The sequence below is a fragment of the Oryctolagus cuniculus genome, chromosome 4 (assembly GCF_051225735.1).
Source record: "Oryctolagus cuniculus isolate XC-2025 breed Fujian yellow rabbit chromosome 4, ASM5122573v1, whole genome shotgun sequence".
NCBI classification, from domain to species: domain Eukaryota; kingdom Metazoa; phylum Chordata; class Mammalia; order Lagomorpha; family Leporidae; genus Oryctolagus; species Oryctolagus cuniculus.
In genome coordinates this window covers 153197623-153219842 of record NC_142870.1, presented here as the reverse complement: position 1 = coordinate 153219842, position 22220 = coordinate 153197623, and the positions used below count along the sequence as shown (strand labels likewise).

The following is a 22220-nucleotide window of genomic DNA, read 5'->3' as shown; positions in this document are numbered from 1 at the left end:
TTTTTTTTTTTTTAAATTTGATTTGAAAGGGATCTTGCATCTCCGTTGGTTCACTTTCCAAACGGTGGCAACAGTCAGGATCTGGGCCAGGCTGTAGCTAGGTGCCTAGAACTCCACCCACCTGGGTGACAGGGATTCAAGGACATGAGCCATCACTTCTTGCCCACTTGGGTGCTCGTTAGCCAGGAGCTGGATCGGAGGCGCAGCAGCTGACTTGAACCGCCAATTCTGATACAGGATGTGCGCCTCCCAAGCAGTGACTTAACCTGCTGCGCCACATACCTACGCCTTTGTTTCTTGATCCTCATCTCCTTCACCACTCCCACAATACTGGTAACTGGTCTAACACAGCAGAACTCCCAACGAAGAGGCGTTTACACTTTACTTAGTAGCTCTGGTTAAATCCGGTCAGCCCGGCTTCTGCAACAGCAAGGCGGCATTTGAAGAACATGTGTCCGTGATCAAAGGTTTCCCACACAGGCACCTTCCTTGGAAGCTTGCTAACTTTTGACCTTTCTCTGCCTTAGTGTGCCTTTGCTGGATCCAACATCAGTTTCCTTCGGCACTCTTTGTAAGACAGACCAATGAAAGGCCATAAATCCTTTTTACTAGGTGAAGCATTTACCACTCTAATTAGCATCACCATTCACGGGTTTCCTACTGGGGAAATGAACACCAGCATCCCGCGTGTTGGGTTCAACGGAATCTTAAATCACGGTCAAGCAGAGGCGAGGGCGGGCCAGCGGGGGCTGGGCCACGGCCTGTGCTGCGGCCGGCCATCAGGCCCGGCAGTGCCTGCTGCGCTGGACAGACTGGCCTTGGCTGGAGGGCAAAGATGAAAAGCCAGGCTTGTTCGTGGGTTCGTAACAAGGGGCTTTCCTAACTTTTATTTCCCCGTGGATCACACTGCACAAGGCGCTAGTGACTCCACCAAGCAAAGTTTCACAAGGAAAGCGAATGAGGGAGCCGAGCCGGAAGTCTACACCGCCGCACAAACTTCGAACGGAAGGCAGTGTGCCCCAGACCAGGAAATCGTACATTCCGGGACGGTCCCAGGTCTGCATTTCCCCCTTTCTTCGCAGTCCGGAACTGGATAGGGAGGGTGGGTACGCAGCTCTAACATTCAGGACCGGGTCTCCAGCCTGCAGCCGTGCGCCGGCAGGGACCCCATCAGCAGCGAGGGGGCCCTCGCGCGCATGCGCGCGGCCGCGACTGGCTCAGCGACGGAGCCCGGCCGCGGAGACCCGGCCTCCGGAGCAGGCGCGACGCGCGGCCGCGCAGTCTCCAGGCTCAGGCGGGCGCCTGCGCACGAGCGTCCCGGCGCGCGAGCGCGCGGCCCGCGGGGTTATTAGAGGTGGAGCGCTGGCGGGGCGCGCGGCGGGAGGCGACCGCCGTTACGGCGCGAGCGTGGTCACGTGGCCGTTGGTCACCGCCGCCGCCCCCTCCCGCCCTGTTCTCTCTCAGGTCGGGCCGGGCCCGGCCGGTTCCGCGAGCGCACAGCAGACTGAGGGAGAAGAGGGGAGGAGGAGGAGGAGAATTCAGGGAATAGGAGCTGGGGAGCCCTTCTGCGCCACAGGTAACACAAAATGATGATGATGACGATGATCGTCGAAAAGCCCAAGCCCCGTGGGCGCCCCGACTTCCTGCAGTGCGCCCCCACGTGCAGTGGCTCCCGCCCGGCCTCCCCTCAGTCGCTCAGGACAGGTTGCTCGTCCCCTCGCGCCGCGGTGCGGCCCCGCAGCCGCCACGCCGGAAGGCCCGAGGCCGCTGCCGCCGCGGACCGGGGTCCGCCCGGGAGCTGCGGGGCTGGGCGGCGGGAGGGCGGGCCGGGGGAAGCGGCTGCTGCCCGCCAGCCCGCCTGCGGGCCCTGGGCGGCCGGGGCCTGGGCTGGAGGGCCGGCTGCAGCCGGAGCGCAGAGCCCGGTGCCCGGACTGCGGCTCTCAACTTCCTACTTGTAGATTTCCCGTTCTTTTTCGGGCCCCCGGCCGCGCGCTTCCTGCACAGGCCGGAAGCGAAAAGGACCCGGAATCCTTAAACCTTCAGGAGAGGGAAGGCTTTCTCTCACTTTTCTTCCACTCCAGTTGGTTCAGCTGCGAGAACGTGCAAGTTGAGGCCTTTGAGGAGAACTTTGCAAAGGATCAAAGTTGACTCACCCCGCCCCTCCCCCTTTTCCTGGGAAAACACAGAAGTTCAGTATTGTTAAGTACTCTCGGTTGAGCCATGCGAGCTGTATTTTAAGTTTACATTGTTTTCGTTTTTATAAAACAATGATTATCTGCGAAGAGTTTCTTTTGTGCACTCGGAACTGGACTAAATCCCCAAATTTTAACCTGCAGATTGCACTTGTTTGGGCCAGAGTGAGCTGGAATGCCAAGACACATTTTCTTTTTAAGTAAAAATATCGTCCTAATAAGACTATTAATAGTGAACTGATGTGCAAAATACTTAAAGCAGGAAGCATTAAACATAGGTATTGCTGAAAAATAAACATCAGAATACTTTTGAGATTAGAGGCCAAAAATTAAATATTGATTATTTCTCCTTGGGCTTCTCCAGTTCCACGGCTTGGTTATTTTCATTCCATATCTGAATTCAAATGTAAATGAGCATTTTAAAATTTTACTGCTGTCTGCAGTAGTGTCACATGGAGCAGTGCTGGAGCCTTAATGTGCATAGGAATCACTCTGGTAGAAAGTGCAAAATCTGATGCAGGTGTATGCTACAGCTTGATGTTCCACATTCTGATAGGCGCCTGGAAAGGGAACCATCCATGAGTAGCAAAGGTGCAGCTAACGTCTGGGTTAAGAAATAAAGTGATATATGCACCCATGAACACGTTCCTCTTAGTAATTCACCTCTTAGTACAGGCGGCTTGGCAGAGTGGGCAGATGGCAGGCTGTACTGAGGGCCCTTGCTTAGGGAGATCTGTGCAGCAGAGTAAGCAGGTGAGGATTCCAGGGGAGGGGTTAGGAAGAATCCAAATTCCACGTGCTGTGTGGTGCCTGCATCACGTGGCCTGTGACATCTCATAGAAGCTTGGTGTAACTCTAGCTGGAAGGTTTGCTCAGCTGAGAGTAACTTGTTTTATCAGCATATGAGCTAGGAATCATGGGTCTGTGAAGGGCCTGCCGAGGTGAAAGTTTGTTTCCTTGGTATTTTGTGGGAAGTACTGGGTGTATGCTCTACCACACTCAACTGCAGCCCAGCTCAGTTGTGCATTCCTCAACTTTGGAGGCACATTCGCAAACAATTGGGAGTTCTGTTAATGAGGATCTCCTAGCAGGATTCATATTTTTTCCCTCATATAGTATTTCCTGCTGTAAGTGCAAACACTTAGAAGTGTCACACATAACTTCATATGCTTGTCTGTACATAAAAATGGTTGTATTTAACATTTTAAGAGTTTTATGGAAGTATAATATCAACTATTTCTAATCCTACAATTTTTATAATCTTTAGTCCTTACTTCAGCATCATTTCTCGTTGGAGAATTTATGACTACTTTTGAATCACTTATTAAGTGCCAAGTATTGTTCCTCGGGCTTTAAATAACTTAGTTAATATTCTCAACAACCTTTAAGGAAACAAACAAAGAAAGTCACATAGGCAGTTTCACATAGCTAACACAGAACTGGGATTCCGGCTGACTGACTCTACAGTACATGCTGTTAACAATCTTATAAATATGCTGCCTTTTAATTATGAATTTATGATTTAGAGAGAAAATTAATGTTCAATACATTTTTCATAGTATTGTTAAAATTTGAGCTTTGCCCTTGCTCAGCCCTGCCTGTTGCTGGTATTTGGGGGACTGAACCAATGAATAGAAACTTGTTGTTTGTTTGCCTCTGCCTTTCAGAAAAATAAAACGTCAATACTTTGTACACATTTCTGAATAAGAGATTGAAATTTACAAAGGTTTAATATACTTACATGTGCTTGCTGGAACAGTCTCAGAATTTCTAAATTTCAGTTACCTTTCTGTGTAGAAATGTCTATTTCCTTTTGACTTGGCAGATTTTTCATTTCTCATCTCCTACCTGTGTCCTGTATTTCAACAACTACGTGGTTGATATGTTGTGTATTTGTTATCCTAATATGTAGGTTTTAGGGGTTGAGTGGGTTGTTCCTTTCTTAGTATTGTATATATTTTCTTTGTTTTTTTTTTAATTTTTTAAAGATTTATTTATTTGAAAGTCAGAGTTACACAGAGAGAAGGAGAGGCAGAGAGAGAGAGAGGTCTTCCATCCGCTGGTTCACTCCGCAATTGGCTGCAACAGCTGGAGCTGTGCCAATCCAGGAGCTTCTTCTGGGTCTCCCATGCTGGGGGAGGGGCCCAAGGACTTGGGCTGTCTTCTGCTATCGCAGGCCATAGCAGAGAGCTGGATCAGAAGTGGAGCAGCCAGGTCTCGAACTGGCACTCATATGGGATGTTGGCACTGCAGGCAGTGGCTTTACCCACAGCACTGGCCCCAAGTATTCTATATTTTTTACCCTAATATTTAGGTTGATTAGGTTACTGACTTCTTATTTGGCTAGTAAGGGCAGTTGAAAAATTAAGCATTATAAGATTTATTTATTTGAACAGCAGAGTGACAGGCAGGGGGGTGGCCGGGGGTGAGTGGGGGAGAAAGAGAGAGAGAAAGAGAGATCCTCTACCCACTGGTTCACCCCCACCATAGGGGCAACAACCACATTTAGGCTAGGCTGAAGCCAGGAGCTAGGAGCTCCACCCCAGTATCATGGGCAGCAGGGACCCAAGCATTTGGGCCATCTTCTGCCATCTTCCTGGCATATTAGTGGGGAAGTGGACTGGAAGTGGAGTAACTGGGACACCAGTTGGCACTCTGATAGTGATGCCAGCTGTGGCCTAAGCTGCTGAGGCACTCTCAACTCCCTTCTTAACTCAGACTGCTGAAATTTTTGTCTCATTGTCAGCACTGATCTAAGGAGTGGGGCTTATACAGCCAAATGGAGACATTTCTTTCAACATAGACAAATTACTAGAATGGCAACACGTACAGTGTATGTACTAGAATGTGGGAAACAGAGTTGTGGCAAGTGAGACAGTGGAGGCTTGAAGGAACAGAGAGGGAAGAAGAGTGTCGCAGGGAGGGCCTTTGGGCTGCTTTTGATAGCATTAATTCTTTATTTCTGGGATAATGGTGAGTTTGGGAAGAAAGTATTAGCATATCATGGGTGTAAATGTTTTCTCAAAAATATTTTAAAGGTTAGTCATTCAGTCTAGTGGTTAAGATACTTGCTTCCCACATTGGTGTTCCTGGATTTGAGTCCTTGTTGTGGCTCCTGAATCCAGCTTCATGTTAATGCAGAATCCCAGGGGTAGCAGTGATGGCTCAAATAATTGGAGTTTTGCCACCTATGAGGGAAACTTGGTGAGTTTCCAGCTGGCCAAACCCTGGCTGTTGTTGGTATTTGGGGAGTAAACCAGTGGATGGGAGTACTCTCTCTCAAATAAGTAAAGAAATAAAATCACATGAAGTGTTCTAAAAATGTCATATGAACAGTTAAAAATAATGTCTGTGCAATGTTTTAGTAACATTAACCATTACATAAATTGAGTGGTAAGAGGCTCTTTTAAAATTGTCCAAGTTATTTTCCTTGTCTTTTATCTTTGGCTTTTAGGTTAGCATTAAGGCCCATGCTGTATGCTCACTTGCTGATTTCTCCATTTCTTTTTCTTTCTTTTTTTCAAAGATTTATTTATGGGGCTAGGTTTGTGGCTTAGTAGGTTAAACCTCTGCCTGTGGTTTGTGTCACCAATTTGTGTCCTAGCTGCTCCACTTCCAGTCCAACTCTGTGCTAGCTGCCTGGGGAAGTAATGGAAGATGGACAAGTACTTGGGCTCCTACACTGGTGTGGGAGACCCGGAGGAAACTCCTGGCTTCAGGTTGGCCCAGCTCTGGCTGTTGCGGATCTGTTGTGGGTCTGCTGTGTAGGTGACAGAGGCCCAAATGCTTGGGCCATCTTGCACTACTTTTCCCAGGCCATTTGCTGCGAGCTGGATTGGAAGTGGAACATCTGGGACATCAACAGGTGCCTATATAAGATGCGGATGTCAGAGGTGGCAGCTTTACCCTCTATGCTACAATGCCAGCCCCCGCCTCACATTATTTCTAATATGGATAATCTGCAGTGTGGCTTATTGTATCCCCATAATCAAAACAGACTGTATTTGAATGAACTGAATGGAAATTGTACATTTAGTTGGGATAAGGCTATATGGGTTAAAAAAGCACAGGTTGTACATTTTAGATGAAAAAACAAAATTATTAATGCTGTTATCCCTTTGGAGAATTAATTATGAATAATTAGGGTTTGACAGATCCTTCAAAACAAGGAAGTAGGGCTGTAGAAAGAAGATATGGTTGGGGCCAGCACTGTGGCGTAGCAGGTAAAGCTGCCGCCTGCAGTGCCAGCCTCCTGTGTGGGTGCCAGTTTGAGGCCCGGCTGCTCCACTTCTGATCTAGCTCTCTGCTGTGGCCTGAGAAAGCAGTACAAGATGGCCCAAGTCCTTGGGACCCTGAACCCTCATGGGAGACCTGGAGTAAGCTCCTGGCACCTGACTCCTGACTTCAGATCATTGCAGCTCCAGTCGTTGGGTCACTGGGGTGTAAACCAGCGGATGGAAGACTTTTCTTTTGCCTCTGCCCTCTGCCTCTGTAACTCTTCCTTTCAAATAAATAAATAAATCTTAAAAAAAAAAAAAAAAGATATGGTGGTGATGTGATAGAACTGCTTTAAAGTTTTCAGGAGTTGTTTTGTGAAGCCTAGGATGGGATCACCTTTTTCTTTTTCTTTTTCTTTTGACTGATTTTTTTATTTGAAAGAGTTTCAAAGAGACAAAGTGAGAGAAAGAGGGAGGGAGATCGAGATCTTCTGTCTACTTATACATTCCCCAGATGGCCACAGTGGCCAGCACTGGGCCTAGCTGAAGCCAAGAGCCAGGAGCTTCATCTTGGTCTCCTATGTGGGTAGCAGGGGTGCACATACTTGGGCCAGCCTCCTCTCTTTTCCATCAGCAAAAGCTGGATGAGAAGTGGAGCAGCAGGCTTCACAAGGGGTGGCTCCCCCGACTGTGCCACACTGTGGGCCCCAGAATCACTTTTTTTTTTTGAAGTTTTCTTTGATTACACTTTTTTCCTATCTTACCTGACTCTTTTGCTCCTTAAAATAATTCATCTTTCTTTATTTTGCAGACCTGATCTATACATTCTTACCCAAAATTCATGGTAGTATCTATGTCTCAGAATTGAAAATTTGTGAGAATTTAGAAAATTAAGATGGTACATATGCTTTATATGATGAGGCTTCCTGTGGATAGGGGCAATCATCTCCTAATTGTACATACTAGTTTTTCCAATAAAATTATGCAGGTTTATATTATGTGTAATAATATACTTTTTGACACACTGTTGTATATTTTACATATATCTGTACACACATGTAATTTTATGTATACAAGGGTATGTCAAAGTTTTTGGGAAAATAGAACTAAATGAAGTTTATTTTGGGGCAAAACAATTGAAATTTCAGACATAGGTTTTTAGTAGTACATATTTTCCGTGAACTTTTTGAAGATCCTTTGTATGCATGGACTTGAATTTTTTGCCCCCAAAATAAACTTATTTTTAATTCCATTTCCCACAAACTTTCTGAAGTACCCTTGTAATTACATTCATTAATCATAGTGCTTGTTTCTTCTCTATAGATGGAGAAGGCCTGGAAAATAGGTCATGGCATGTAGTAGGTTCTCAATAAACGCCCATTAGTGTGAATGGAAGACATCCCAAGATAATCTAACTCAGTCAATGTTCAGTTATGCATGTGGTTTCCATGACTGACTCCATGAAAATATTTAGAAATTGTAGATTTATCATTTTTAACTATGTTGTCTAGAAAAGTGGGGTTACTGGGTTACTTTTTTTTTTTTTTAATTTATTTGAAAGAGAAGGAGAGGCAGAGAGAGAGAGAGAGAAAGAGGTCTTCCGAGAGTTCACTCCCCAATTGGCCGCAATGGCTGGAGTTGCGCTGATCCAAAGCCATGAGCCGGGAGCTTCTTCTAGGTCTCTCACATGGCAGGACTCAAAGACTTGGGCTATCTTCGCTTTCCCAGTCCATAGCAGAGAGCTGGATTGGAATTGGAGCAGCCGGGTCTTGAACCAGAGCTCATATGGGGTTGGCATTGCAGGTAGTGGCTCTACCCACTAAGCCACAGTGCTGACCCCATGGGTTACTTTTTTTGAAATATCATCTTAAAATATTTGAGACAAGTATTATAGATGATTTTTATAAGTTTTTCTTATGACACAAATTCCTTTTCTTCTGGTCATGAAGGCTACATTTCTAATAATGATTGAGGTACTTAAATTGGTTGAATTTAATTTTATATAATTTATGGCAAGCTAGTTGTGGTACTAGAGGCTATTTTATTAAGTTTATGGAAAAATGGAATTAAAAGATAAATTTATTTTGGTGCAAAAAAATTTCCAGATCTATGCATATGAGGGATCTTTAAAAAGTACATACAAGGGCGGATGTTGTTGGCGGTGGATTAAGCTGCCACTTGGCGCCTTCTGTATTCCATATTGCAGTGCCAATTCCAGCTTCCTCTTAATGCATCCTGGAAGGTGGTAGACATTGGCCCAAGTGCTTGAGCCCCTGCCACGCATGTAGGAGATGTCGGTGAACTTCTTGGGTTCTTGGGTTTGGCCTGGCCCAGCCCTGGCTGTTGTTTCCATTTGAAAGGGAATCAGAGGATGGAAGATCTTTCTCTTTTTGTTTATGTCTCTGTCTCTGTCTGTCTCTTTCTTTCAAGTAGGTGTAAAAAGAAAACCCATGGAGAATATGTATTGTGTAAAAACAACGCATGGTTTAAAAAATTTTTTTTGCACTAAAATTTTTCTTTTAATTCCATTTTCCACGAATATTTTGAAGTACTCTGTGTATAAAGAAAATCCTACTGTAGATGCATATATTCAGTCCAATAGTAACATTATGTTAGTTTACCCTGCCATTAGAACAAAGATTTATTTTTTTCTATTATGAAAAGTAATGCCTGAGACTGGCATTGTGGCATAGTAGGTTAAGTCACAGCCTGGGACAGTGGCATCCCGTAGGGGCACAGATTGAGTCCTGGTGGTTCTAGTTCCTATCCAGCTGCCTGCTAAGGCTCCTGGGAAAGCAGCTAAAGATGGTCCCAGTGTTTGAGCCCCTGCTGCCATGTGGGAGACCCAGAGGAAGCTCCTGGCTCCTGGCTTCGGCCTGGCACAGCCCTGACCATTGTGGCCATTTGTGGAATGAACCAGCTGATGGAAGAGCTCTGTCTCTCTATGACTCCTTCTCTGTAACTCTGCCTTTCAAATAAAAAAATTAAAAGGTAATGTCTACTGTGGAAACTTTATAACAATAAATGACTGAAAAATAATTAGCCATGTGTTACATAACAATGTTTTGGTCAGTGGCAGACCACATATACAACTGTGGTTCCATAAAGTTGTAATGGAGCTGAAAAGTTTCCTGTTGTCAAGTGATGTCATAGCCTAGTGATATGTGACTGTAACAACTTGGTACATTTCTAGTGTAAGTCAGTACTCACTGTGTGTGTGTATGGTGATGCTGGTGTAAACCTATAGGGCTGCTGGTTGTGTAATGTACAGTACATAATAGTTGTGAATGATAGCAAATGCCTGCTACTGGTTTATATATTATATATTTACTTTTTATTGTTATTTTGGAATGTACTCCTACTGATCACAAAATAGTTTACTGTGAAACAGTATGATGCAGGCCGCAGCCTCATATATCTCATTCTTGCTCTATCTCTTGATTGGATCGAAAGGGCTCATTCAACACTTAACATGCGGCTGCCCCAGTGCTGGCCCCTGAGGTATTTATTCTTTTATCTCCTTAGAGCTAGAAAAGTTTTTTCTATGTGGTTTGGAAGAAAGAAGAGAAAACTGACAGGCTACAGAGTACAGGTTGTGCCACTTTGTGTAGCTTATTTGTAGTGTCAGATCTCCCGATGTTCTGGGCGGGTGATGTAATTTTGTATCATGAGTGAGGTTTCTTTTCAAGGCAGGTCCCTGCAGTGGTCTGCTTACCATTCTCTAAGCCACGCTCTAATTGTCAGGTGGAGTACAGTGAAGCCCTTGGAAGGTGTTCGACTCAGTGAAGGTGGGGCAGAATGGGAGAGGGAGGAATGGGGAAGCGCCTGGGATGGGATCTGCTTTATGGTTATCTTTCTGGATTCCTTTGGCTCTGCCTTCTTACTGATTTTGACTTCCTGTTTATCTCCAGATATACTTTGCTCTCATTCCTTCATACAGTAGCTCCCTGCCTCTTTTTTGTAGACATTCATTAGGAGTGGTGATGATTCCCCCTGTCTGGGATGTGGTCCTGATCACTCTTCCTTTCTTGTCACAAAACTACCTCAAAATGCTCTGGCCAGTGACAGTCATACTACCTTGAAAAGGGTGTGGTGACATGTTGACTAAACTTAGATTTCCTTATAACATAAAACCACTGATTGCTTTGGGAGCACTAATGAATGAGAAATACTTCATAATGATAAATTGTCAGAGAAATATAGAATAGTAACTAAAGATTGAGGATTAAAAGGAGGTAGTGAGTGAATAGTGTTTTAAAGAGGAAAAGGTTCTGACAAAACTTATTTTAAATCTCTAACCCGGATTGCCTCCCTGAACTTTTAGATCTGTGTGATTATCTGATGGAGAACTCCACTTTTAGATGGCCCACAGGAAACTCATATTCAGTATCTCTGTGATTGAATTTACCATTTTCTCCTATATGACCGATTCTCCATCACAAGATTTTTACGTCAGTGAGTGGCACCACCATCTCTTTAGTTGTACAAGCCAGAAATCTAGCAGACACATTTTACTGCCCTTTCTCCCATCCTCATGAATGGGCATCAAACTATGTGGCTTATACCCCTTGATTCCATTCTCTCTTCATCCCCCTAACTTTGCTCTGGTTCTGATAGTTGTAATTTCCTGTTTCTGTAAGGTCTGGTGTCTACAACCAGGTGATCTTTTTAAGCTTTCAGCTGATTGTCCTACTTTATGGCTATAGAACCTTGAATATTTTCCGTTGTTTCTTTCTTAGTCTCTCATGTCTTCCTCTGCCTCCCTTAAGTTGTATTTTGTTACAAAGACCAGAATTTCGTTGATTGTTTGAACTTTATATGTTTGCTTGGCTTGGGTCTGGAATATTCTTTCTGTTTCTTCATTTTACTGACTCTTAAGCGATCTCAGCTTAAGTGCTGTTGTTCCAGGAAGCTTCTTTACACTACGCTAGGTCTATATTATGTTCTTCCTGTTTGGTCAGATACATTCTAGTGCCCCATAACATTTATAATACATTATGATTACCTTTCTACTCACTATTCTGTGTCCTGCTTTGTGCCTGTGTGTGCCAGGCCCTTTACATTCATCTTTATACTCATACTTTTGGTGCTGAGCCTAGTAAAAGTAGATGCCCCATCCCAGCTGCTATTGTAGGTGCTAAAAATACAGCAGTAAATTAGAGATTGTTCTAGTTAACTGCTGTGTGCTAAAACACTTCAAAACTTTGCAGCTGGAAAAAACCAGTAATATTTATTTATCTTTGATTTTATAATTTATGTAGGAGTCTGTAGGGGTAGTTTATCTGTTTCACTGGTGTCAGCTTAGGGGTCAGAGTATCTGCTTCCCAGATAGCCATTCATATGGCTGGAGGCTGATGCCAGCTGCTGCTCAGGAGCTTAGCTGCTGACCAGGGCACTTACATGAGTCCCTTCCAAGTGGTCTGGACATGACTGGTGGCTTCTGAAAGGAAGTGCCAGTGAGAACTAGCATACTAAGGCAGAATGTACAAACAGTTTGTCCTTTTAAATGCTAGGCTTGTAACTGATAGAGCAGTGTTTCTATTCTGTTGGGTAGGAAGACAGTCCAGGCTTGGGTGGTGGTGGTGGTGGTGGTGGTGGTGGTGGTGGTCATGGTGGGGAAGGGGAAATAAACTCCATCTCTTGATGGAGAAAGTGGAAAACAATTTGCAGTTAAATTTAATACACTACACAGACCTAAAACACAAAGAAAATAAAAATATAAAAAAATTGTTGGATGAATTAATTGCTGTTTACATTTTCATCTTCCTAAGAATTATAATAAAAAAGTATAAAAGTAGTTTTTTTTTATTAAGTACAGTGACCTCTATTACCCTTCTTAAATAATTTTAACGTGCCCTTTGTTATTATTCATATGGTTTATTAATTTTTAAATTTTAATTGTATAACTCCTAAATTTCATCTTATGTAAATCTTTATGCACTGATGATCTTACACTAAGTATATTTCTAGGATTGTGTTTATTGTATCAAAGGATATGTATAATTTAGATATTGGAACTTAGTGCCTGTTTGAGTTCATTTTCTGTTACTACGATTAAATACCCAAGGCTGGGTAACTTATAAAGAAAAGAGGTGTCTTTAGCTCAGTTTTGGAGGCTGAGAGTTCAAATGGCATGCCACTGGCTTTCATAAGGGCTGCCTTACTATATACCTCCTGGTGGATGGCATGACAGTTGTGGGAAGAGGACACTTGGTAAGACAGGAAGCCACAGTGACTGGGGCCTCTGAGAACTATGCTAATCCCTTCTGAGAGTATACCACCAGTGAACTAACAGCCTCCCACAAGACTCCGTCTCTTAAAGGCCCTACCCCTCTTAACATCCTTATTCTGGGAAGCAAGCTTTTAATACATGAACTTTTGGGAAGCACACTGAAATCCCATCCTAACCATGGCACTGCCACATTGTCTTACAGAAAGATTGCAGTAATTTATACTCTAGCTCTTAGTGTAGGAGAGAACTCATTTGCCCATGACCTTGTTATTAGATGGAATTAAAATCATTGTTTTTGGTCAATCTACTGTCAAAAATGGGTTGATTGCTTCTATTCTTATTTCCTTAATGCTGTTTAAGCCTTTGTCCATTTTAGGGGGTATTTTTCTTGCTGAGTTTCAAGAAGTCTTTGTTTATTGTGGCTTGCCTCTTTGCCAGTTTTATTTTGCAATTTCATGTTTTAATTTTTAAATTTTTTTATTTTTTATTTTTTTGACAGGCAGAGTGGACAGTGAGAGAGAGAGAGAGACAGAGAGAAAGGTCTTCCTTTTGCTGTCGGTTCACCCTCCAATGGCCGCTGCGGCCGGCGCACCGCGTTGATCCAATGGCAGGAGCCAGGTGCTTCTCCTGGTCTCCCATGGGGTGCAGGGCCCAAGGACTTGGGCCATCCTCCACTGCACTCCCTGGCCACAGCAGAGAGCTGGCCTGGAAGAGGGGCAACCGGGACAGAATCCGGCGCCCTGACCGGGACTAGAACCCGGTGTGCCGGCACCACAGGCAGAGGATTGGCCTAGTGAGCCACGGCGCCGGCCTGTGTTTTAATTTTGTATTGCCAATTTTATGTTTTAATTTTGTTTATACTTTAGAATATTTATGAATAGCTAATACACTTTTATGTAGTTCGTATTACTCAGTGTGTTGGCACTGTAATGATATATCTGAGACAAACTGCATATGAAGAAAAGAGGTTTATTTAGCTCACAGTTTATAGACTTAAGGGCAGGATCCCTGCATTGGGCTCAGTTCTGGTGCGGGCCTGTTGGAGTCTCAAGCCCTAGGCTGGCCTCTGAGCAGCAGGGGCCAGTACACTCACCAACAAGGCGAACGGAAGGGTAAGGCGACGGGTCAAGTGCACACCACAAGCACCCATGGGTTCTGTCGAAGCAGGAACCGCTTTATTGAGGAAGTGTTCAGGCTTGTAAAGCTTATGAAGGACATGTGCAGTAGGGGAGCCAATCAGAGAAAAGGTCACGCAGGCATGGGTGGACCACGCATAGGGGCACCTTAAGCAAAGTATAGGGATCACGCACTGTCCATATGTCCGGAACTAAAGTGGGCCTATCCCTGCCGGTGGTCTGATCTTAGGTAGCTTAACCACTGCAGCCGCAGACACGCCCCTTGAACATCCGCCAGGCGCCATATTGTAATAGAGATTTTAGGCAGTACCCAACATATCTGCCTTTTTGTTTTATATTAGAGAGAAAGAGATGGCCAGGGCCGCGGCTCAATAGGCTAATCCTCCACCAGCAGCACCAGCACACCTGGTTCTAGTTCCAGTTGGGACGCCGGATTCTGTCCCGGTTGCCCCTCTTCCAGGCCAGCTTTCTGCTGTGGCCCGGGAGTGCAGTGGAGGATGGCCCAAGGGTTTGGGCCCTGCACCCGCGTGAGAGACCAGGAGAAGCACCTGGCTCCTGCCTTCGGATCAGCGTGGTGCGCTGGCCGCAGCGCGCCAGCCGTGGCAGCCATTGGAGGGTGAACCAACGGCAAAAGGAAGACCTTTCTCTCTGTCTCTCTCTCTCACTATCCACTCTGCCTGTCAAAATAAATAAATAAATAAATAAATAGGGTGAACCAACGGCAAAAGGAAGACCTTTCTCTCTGTCTCTCTCTCTCACTATCCATTCTGCCTGTCAAAATAAATAAATAAATAAATAAATAAATAAATAAATAAATAAATAAAATAAAGAAAGAAATAGAGAGAGAAAGAGGAACTGAGTGGAGAGTATGCCTGTCTTAGGTTGTCCCCTCTCACTGGAATCAGCCCTTTAAGGAGCATGTCTTGGGTTGCCCCGCTCTGGGGCAAAGTAGTCTTTGACTACTACTCCAGCTGTTAGGGGCTGCTCCAGGGGTTCTTACTCGTCACTGGCTACCACCTCAGCAGCTCAGGATATGCTGTATTATAGCTCTACATCTTGGCAGTGGCCGTGGGCGGATGTATAGGGTTCCCAATCTGGCACTTAAAGAGTGGCATAACCCGGTTTTTGAAGAGTGGCATACTGTTGTCAGACCACCATTAACTGGACTGCAGTGATGAGATCGATCTTAGACAAATTTAAAAGGACAGTGGAGAGCAAGGGGCCCACAAGGGGGAAGAGATAAGGAAGCCATCCCCCAAGGCCAGACCACAGGTAACTAGAGCTTCAAGGTCTTCTTGGAGGGTCTTGATCTTATCCTGGAGGATGCTGGAGCGATTAGCATAAATCAGCACTCCTGATGTACCAGGATGATCCAGTCACAATGAGGCAGAGAGTCCAATATGGTCATTTCATCCCTTGAGAGAAAGAAAAATCACTCCTCAGGAGGGGGTCCTCCTGGGTGACCTTTTTTTGGCAGAGGGGAGAAATTTAAGGTTTCTCACAGGTACCCATATGGGATTGGGATTCCCCTGAGGGAAGACATATCCAGATCCTCTACCGGCGCTTATCAGTGGGTCTGGTCCTTGCCAGCATCCCATTAGTAGGTCCTTCCATTTTACCCTAACCGAAAGGTAGAGTACTTGGAGGGACCAGTGTTTGTGAAAGGCTGACAAGGGCTGATGTTTTGGGAAAATTTTTAAGGTGAGCATGGCCGTTTGTAGCTGGTCTTGTGGGGGTATGATTCCCCCCTTTTTTTTATAAGTTGGTATTTTGGTTTTTGATGATTGTTTGTCCTTGTGGGTTGTGAGGAATTTTAGTAGAGTGTTGAATCATTTTATATCTTGGTAGCACTTTTAATCCAAACATCCCGATTAGTTATTTTCTCTGTAAGATGAAAGATATATCTTTTGACATATCCAGGGGCCCTTCTGGAGATACCAAAAGTCCAGAGAATTTAGAACTTTGATTTTTAGAAAGTTTTTTAAAGGTGTCAAAAGAACTTAGAGTATCTGGTTAAAAAAGATTTTTTTAACATCCTGAAATGACAGCCATTTATTTAATTAAGGCAATTTTAACACTTTTAGACCAGATTTAATTATGATATTTAACATAACTTTTTAAGACAATTTTTTTTATTAATTTAAACTTAACCGAGACAGTAGAGTACACAATAGATTACCTTGGCAGAATAAACCAGAAATAAAAACCTTGAACATAAGAGCACACGAAAGCATCACATAACTCAGAACTAGTTAAGAGTCAAAAGGACCTAAATCTAGAAATGGCAGAGTAACCAGTTAAGCAGACACTGTTAAAAAAGAGACGTTACAGTTTTTTGCAAAAACAGATCTGTAAAAGAAGCAAGTTTAAAGCATATCAAAGACATGTAAAGGCTTGTATACACAGAATTTACTCTCATTTTTATAAGACCACTTTAGCTGGAAAATAAAAACATGAATACAACATTACTCAAACATTAAAGACAGGCAAATCCAATAAAACGTGAAACCTTCAAGACACGTGTAAACTCTCATCAGATAAGTTAGCTACAGCAGCACAGAAAAGAGCTGGTCATCAGCCTATAAGCCATTGCTTAGGACAGGGAAACGTATCTTAAGGTTTCTGATTGGCTTATAGGAACAGTCAGGCATGTCTTTCGTATTCACCTGTGAAAACTTAAGAGGTAGAAGTTTAGCATTAATTCACATAGAACAACACATTAAGGACAGAGATCCTACATGAGGAGTAAGTACACAGTGACTCCTGTTGTTGACTTAACAATTTGACACTCTTGTTCGTGGTGTCAGTAATCTCCCTAGGCTCTAGTCATGTGAATTAATGTTATAACTAGTACTGAAACAATATTTTACACTTTATGTTCTGTGTGGGTACAAACTGATGAAATCGTTACTTAATATATACTAAATCGATCTCCTGTATATGAAGATAATTGAAAATGAATCTTGATGTGAATGGAGTGGGAGAGGGAGCGGGAGATGGAAGGGAAGTTATGGGCGGGGGAAGCCATTGTAATCCATAAACTGTACTTTGGAAATTTATATTTACTAAATAAAAGTTTAAATAATAATAAAGAAATTAAATTAAAAAAAGAGGTAGAAGTTTAGTCCTAATTTCATGGAAGTAGTCGTGTTCACTAGCACCTGGTCAGGTCCCTTTTATCTAAGCTGAAACTGATCTGAAGAGGACCTTCTTCTGAATGGCTTGCTCAGGAATTTCCAATGTTGGAGTTTTTGTTAAAAACCCATTGATTCCTTGGAACACCTTTGCAGCTCCCCTGTCCTGCACAGTGTCTGTTTCAGAGGCTTTTAAGCAAGCACAAGGCTTAGAATCCAAATCCTGGTACCCTTTTCAGTACAAAGTCTGCATCAGGGTCTCTTTAAAGCTATACACAAAAGTTTGGAATACAAATCTTGGAATCCAAATTCCACAGAATCCTGTCATCAGTAATTCCCAATACCGCAGCTTTTATTAAGAAGCTCCTTAGTTGTCTGGAACAACTTTTGCAGCTACCCTTTTCAGTATGGAGACTGCATCAGGGCGTCTTTAAAGCTACACGCAAAAGCTTGGGATCCAAATTGTGGAATCCAAAGTGCACAGAATTTTGTTTGCCATTCTCAGAAATCTCCTCGGCTACCTTTAAATATCTGACCCTAGGTTATGGCCATGCCTGCGTGGGTGCGGCAGGCCACGTTGACTGGAATAGAGTGCAGAGAAAGGCTGTGGTCCCCCATTTACAGGGAAGACTGAGCACGCCGGGGCCTAGCAGGACTGGCCTTGGGGTTGGGTAGGTGCGCTGTTTACAAGATGGCGGCGGGCTATCCAAGGGAGAGGAATACGCATATAGGGGTGGCCACATAGGTGGAACTAGGCGGAACTTCCCCTCTGTAACTGGAGGCGTGGTGGGTTGAGGCAGCGCTGGGCCTTTAGGGGTTACCACACCTGAAGGCTCTGAGTTTTAACTGCCTCTGGGGATTTAGGAGCCTCCTGACTTTCCTCATCAAAGGCCACCCAGCCCATCTGTTTCCTATCAGCCGGCTTAGGTGTGCAGGATTTTTTGTGTGACTTTAAGCCTTGAGTCTTTAGTATGTATCTCAGCACCTTAGGCGCTGGGTCCTCAAACTTAGCATGAGGTTGTCCCATCCTTTCAGAGATACCTTACCCCGAGAGCCTCGATTAGCCGAGTCCGCCGGTACTTTGACTTAGGCCATATTCAGTCCTTCTCTCGGGCTGGAGTCAGTCCTTCTTTAGGGCTCATTCGAGCCCATCGTGCCCCACGTTGGGCGCCACTTGTTGGAGCCTTAAGCCCTAGGCTGGCCCCTGAGCAGCAGGGGCCAGTACACTCACCAACAAGGCGAACGGAAGGGTAAGGCGACGGGTCAAGTGTACACCACAAGCACCCATGGGTTCTGTTGAAGCAGGAACCGCTTTATTGAGGAAGTGTTCAGGCTTGTAAAGCTTACGAAGGACATGTGCAGTAGGGGAGCCAATCAGAGAAAAGGTCACGCAGGCATGGGTGGACCACGCACAGGGGCACCTTAAGCAAAGTATAGGGATCACGCACTGTCCACATGTCCGGAACTAAAGTGGGCCTATCCCTGCCGGTGGTCTGATCTTAGGTAGCTTAACCACTGCAGCCGCAGACACGCCCCTTGAACATCCGCCAGGCGCCATATTGTAATGGAGATTTTAGGCAGTACCCAACATGGGCCCTGTTGTAGATGGTGGATGGTAGATGGCAGATGGCAGATGGCAGTATTGAGAATGTGTGTTGGAGCAAGCCATCATGTCTCAAAACAGAAAGCAGAAAGAGCTGGGTGGAGTCAGCTTAGTCAGCTTGCTCCTTCTAAAACACCTTTTTTCTTTCTTTCCTTCCTTCCTTCCTTCCTTCCTTCCTTCCTTCCTTCCTCCCTCCCTCCCTCCCTCCCTCCCTCCCTCCCTCCCTTCCTTCCTGGTCTCCCATGGGGTGCAGAGCCCAAGGACCTGGGCCATCCTCCACTGCACTCCCTGGCCACAGCAGAGAGCTGGCCTGGAAGAGGGGCAACCGGGACAGAATCTGGTGCCCCGACCGGGACTAGAACCCGGTGTGCCAGTGCCGCAAGGTGGAGGATTAGCCTATTGAGCGTGGCGCCGGCCTAAAACATCTTTCTAATGAAAACTGTCTTTCTGAGAGTACCCCTCCAGTGACCTAAGGACGTCCTACTAGATCCATCTTTTTAATTAAAAGTTCCAACACGCCGGTGCCGCGGCTCACTAGGCTAATCCTCTGCCTAGCGGCGCCGGCACACCGGGTTCTAGTCCCGGTCGGGGAGCCGGATTCTGACCCGGTTGCCCCTCTTCCAGGCCAGCCCTCTGCTGTGGCCAGGGAGTGCAGTGGAGGATGGCCCAGGTGCTTGGGCCCTGCACCCCATGGGAGACCAGGAGAAGCACCTGGCTCCTGGCTCCTGCCATCGGATCAGCGCGGTGCGCCGGCTGCAGCGGCGGCCATTGGAGGGTGAACCAACGGCAAAGGAAGACCTTTCTCTCTGTCTCTCTCTCTCACTGTCCACTCTGCCTGTCAAAAAAAAAAAAAAAAAAAAAAAAAGTTCCAACACTTCCCAGTATGAAAACCGTGATCCCAGCACAAGAACCTTTTGGGGACACAATCCATACTGAAAGCACAGCATAGCCTCATATATTACTCTTTCTTTACGGTGTTTGGTTTTAAGATATTGTTGGAAAGATTTTCCTATTCCAAGATTGCAAAACTATTAACACTTGATAGATACTAAAATGTTTATCATTTCATGAAGTAGGTGTTTAGCCCAGCAGTTGAGTTGCCTGTGTCCCACATCTGAGTGCCTGGGATCACCTGGCTCGGGCCCCTGAATCCACTTTCCTGCTATTGCAGATCCCAGGAGGCAGCAGTGATGGCTGAAGCAATTGGATTTCTGTTACCCACAATGGGAGACCTGGACTGAGTTGTGATTTCCTATTTTTATATGTCTAGAAATAATATTTTGTAAATACAGATTATAAAGATCCAAATTTATTCTTCAAATGGCTAGACAATTTTTGTGGTATCTTTTATTGAATAACTTACCTTTTGTACACAGATTTGAAACACCACCTTTATTAAATTCTAATTGCTCATATGTTCTTGGATCTAAAAGTTCTGTAATCTGGATTTTATTCCATTGAACTGTTTCTTCATGCATCAGTAATAATTTCCTGTAGCTTTTAACATCATAATATCTCGGTAGGGCTAGATTTTCTGTATTATTCTAATTCTGAATCTTTTTGGCTGGTCTAACATGTTATTTTGATGATATCTGATAGTTTTTCATTTGATAGTCTTTGTTTTTCTATTTAGAAAATATTCACAAATATTGGTGTATTTTACCTCTTTGTTTCTAATATTTGTGCCTCTTATTTTGTTAGCTTATCTAATTCCTTTCAGAAAAATTCTAATGGGATTTAATGGGATTGTTTCAGCAGTCTGACCCCTTGTTTTGTATCTGACTTCAGTTGTATATTTTAAATATTGCTCTATTAAACACTGTGTTGGCTTTGATTAGGATGTGTGTGCTCACACATTTGTGCTCTTTAAAATCATATATTATTTTCTATTAGGAATAAATTTTGACTCTTACCAAATATGTGTTTTGGCTGCTCTTTTTTTTTTTTTGGACAGGCAGAGTGGACAGTGAGAGAGAGAGACAGAGAGAAAGGTCTTCCTTTGCCGTTGGTTCACCCTCCAGTGGCCGTCGCGGCCAGTGCGCTGCGGCTGGCGTACCGTGCTGATCCAATGGCAGGAGCCAGGTGCTTCTCCTGGTCTCCCATGGGGTGCAGGGCCCAAGTACTTGGGCCATCCTCCACTGCACTCCCTGGCCACAGCAGAGAGCTGGCCTGGAAGAGGGGCAACCGGGACAGAATCCGGCTCCCCGACCAGGACTAGAACCCGGTGTGCCGGCGTCGCAAGGTGGAGGATTAGCCTAGTGAGCCGGGGCGCTGGCGGCTGCTCTTGATATAATCATATTTTCTCCCCTTCGTCCTGCATATGACTGTAATGTCAAATTAATTCTTAGGTTCTTGGAATGAGCTTTGTTTATAGTATATTTCTTTTTAATATAATATGGGTTTCTACTTAATATTTTCTCTTGGATATTTGCAGCTTCTATGTAAGTCTCAGGCTTATAGTTATGGGTGTTCTTTCTCAGATTTAGTGTTGATATTATATAGGTTTTATCAAAACAATAGGGAGGTTTTTCCTTCTCTGTGCCCTGAAATACTTTAAATAGCATTGGATTGAAATAATTCTCCTATTTGTCTAGGTCTGGTGCTTTTTGTGGAGTTGCACTTTATTTTCTCAACTTCTTCCTTGGTTATGTATTAATGTTTTATTCCTTGAATCAATTTGATTAATTCAGATTTTCCTGGTTATATGGCTCATTTTTTCTAGATTTGCTGATTTGTATAATTTAATCAATAAGAGCGTTTTCTTTATGAGTCCTAATTTAATGATTATTCCTTATAATTCCATTTCTTAGAAGAGATAAGACTGAACTCAGTTTTCCTTGTATCATTTTTTTTCAACACACTGGCTAAGCTTCCAATAGTTTCAAATACAGAACTTTCGTACATTTTACATATTGCTTATGTGTGTGTGTGGGTATGTATGTGTAAATCATTAATCCAGTAAATTTCACAGCAATTATACATTCTTAATTCAAGAATTAATATCAGAATCTTATCCATTTCTTAGTAGTCTTATGATAGGATTGATCAGTTAGATTTGGCAAAATTGTATCCAAGACAGTACTGGTGAATCAAATGGATGAAGACTTGTTTCTTACTATGTCAGTGTGTTATCTTCCCAGAAAATGAAATTTTAAGAAACTGAAATATAAAAAATGAAACTTTTTGAAGTTAAAAGCAGGGTAATTTGCTCAGCTGTGTTACAAAGAGTCATTTCCCAAAAGCAACTAGAAATACTGAATAAAATATACTAAAAATGTTATTCCTAAAAATTAACATGACAGTACGGAATTACTAGACCAAAATCTGTGTGAGAGCAGGAATTCAGAGAGGTTAAGTAAAATATTAAGACTATTTTTCTTTGGAGGAAATTTGTCACATTTTGGGGAACTTTGTTTTGCAGGCCTCACAAGGCATAGGAGATAGAAATTAAAGCTCCAGGGGCCGGCGCTGTGGCGCAGTGGGTTAAAGCCCTGGCCTGAAGCTCCGACATCCCATATGGATGCTGGTTCTAGTCCTGGCTGCTCCTCTTCCAATCCAGCTCTCTGCTGTGCCTGGGAAAGCAGTAGAAGATGGCCCAAGTCCTAGGGCCCCTGCACCCACTTAGGAGACCCAGAAGAAGCTCTGCTTCGGATCGGCACAGCTCCAACCATCGCGACCATCAGGGGAGTGAACCAGCGGATGGAAG

General features: G+C 44.2%; 1 protein-coding gene across 18 annotated transcripts in view; it reads left to right on the top strand.

Annotated features, from left to right (window-relative positions):
• Window positions 1–751: 751 nt before the first annotated feature.
• The window catches only part of TBC1D5 (TBC1 domain family member 5), a 605221-nt gene continuing 583752 nt past the window's right edge, over window positions 752–22220 (top strand). For 4 of the 18 annotated variants that reach the window (XM_089332292.1, XM_070072847.2, XM_089332291.1 and 1 more), the window contains exon 1: window positions 1375–1576. The gene's annotated coding sequence lies outside the window, so the exon portion shown is untranslated. Of the gene's footprint in view, window positions 1057–1284; window positions 1577–22220 lie in introns of those variants that run through there. The other 14 variants (XM_070072844.2, XM_051858846.3, XM_089332290.1 and 11 more) reach the window with 6 other exon arrangements.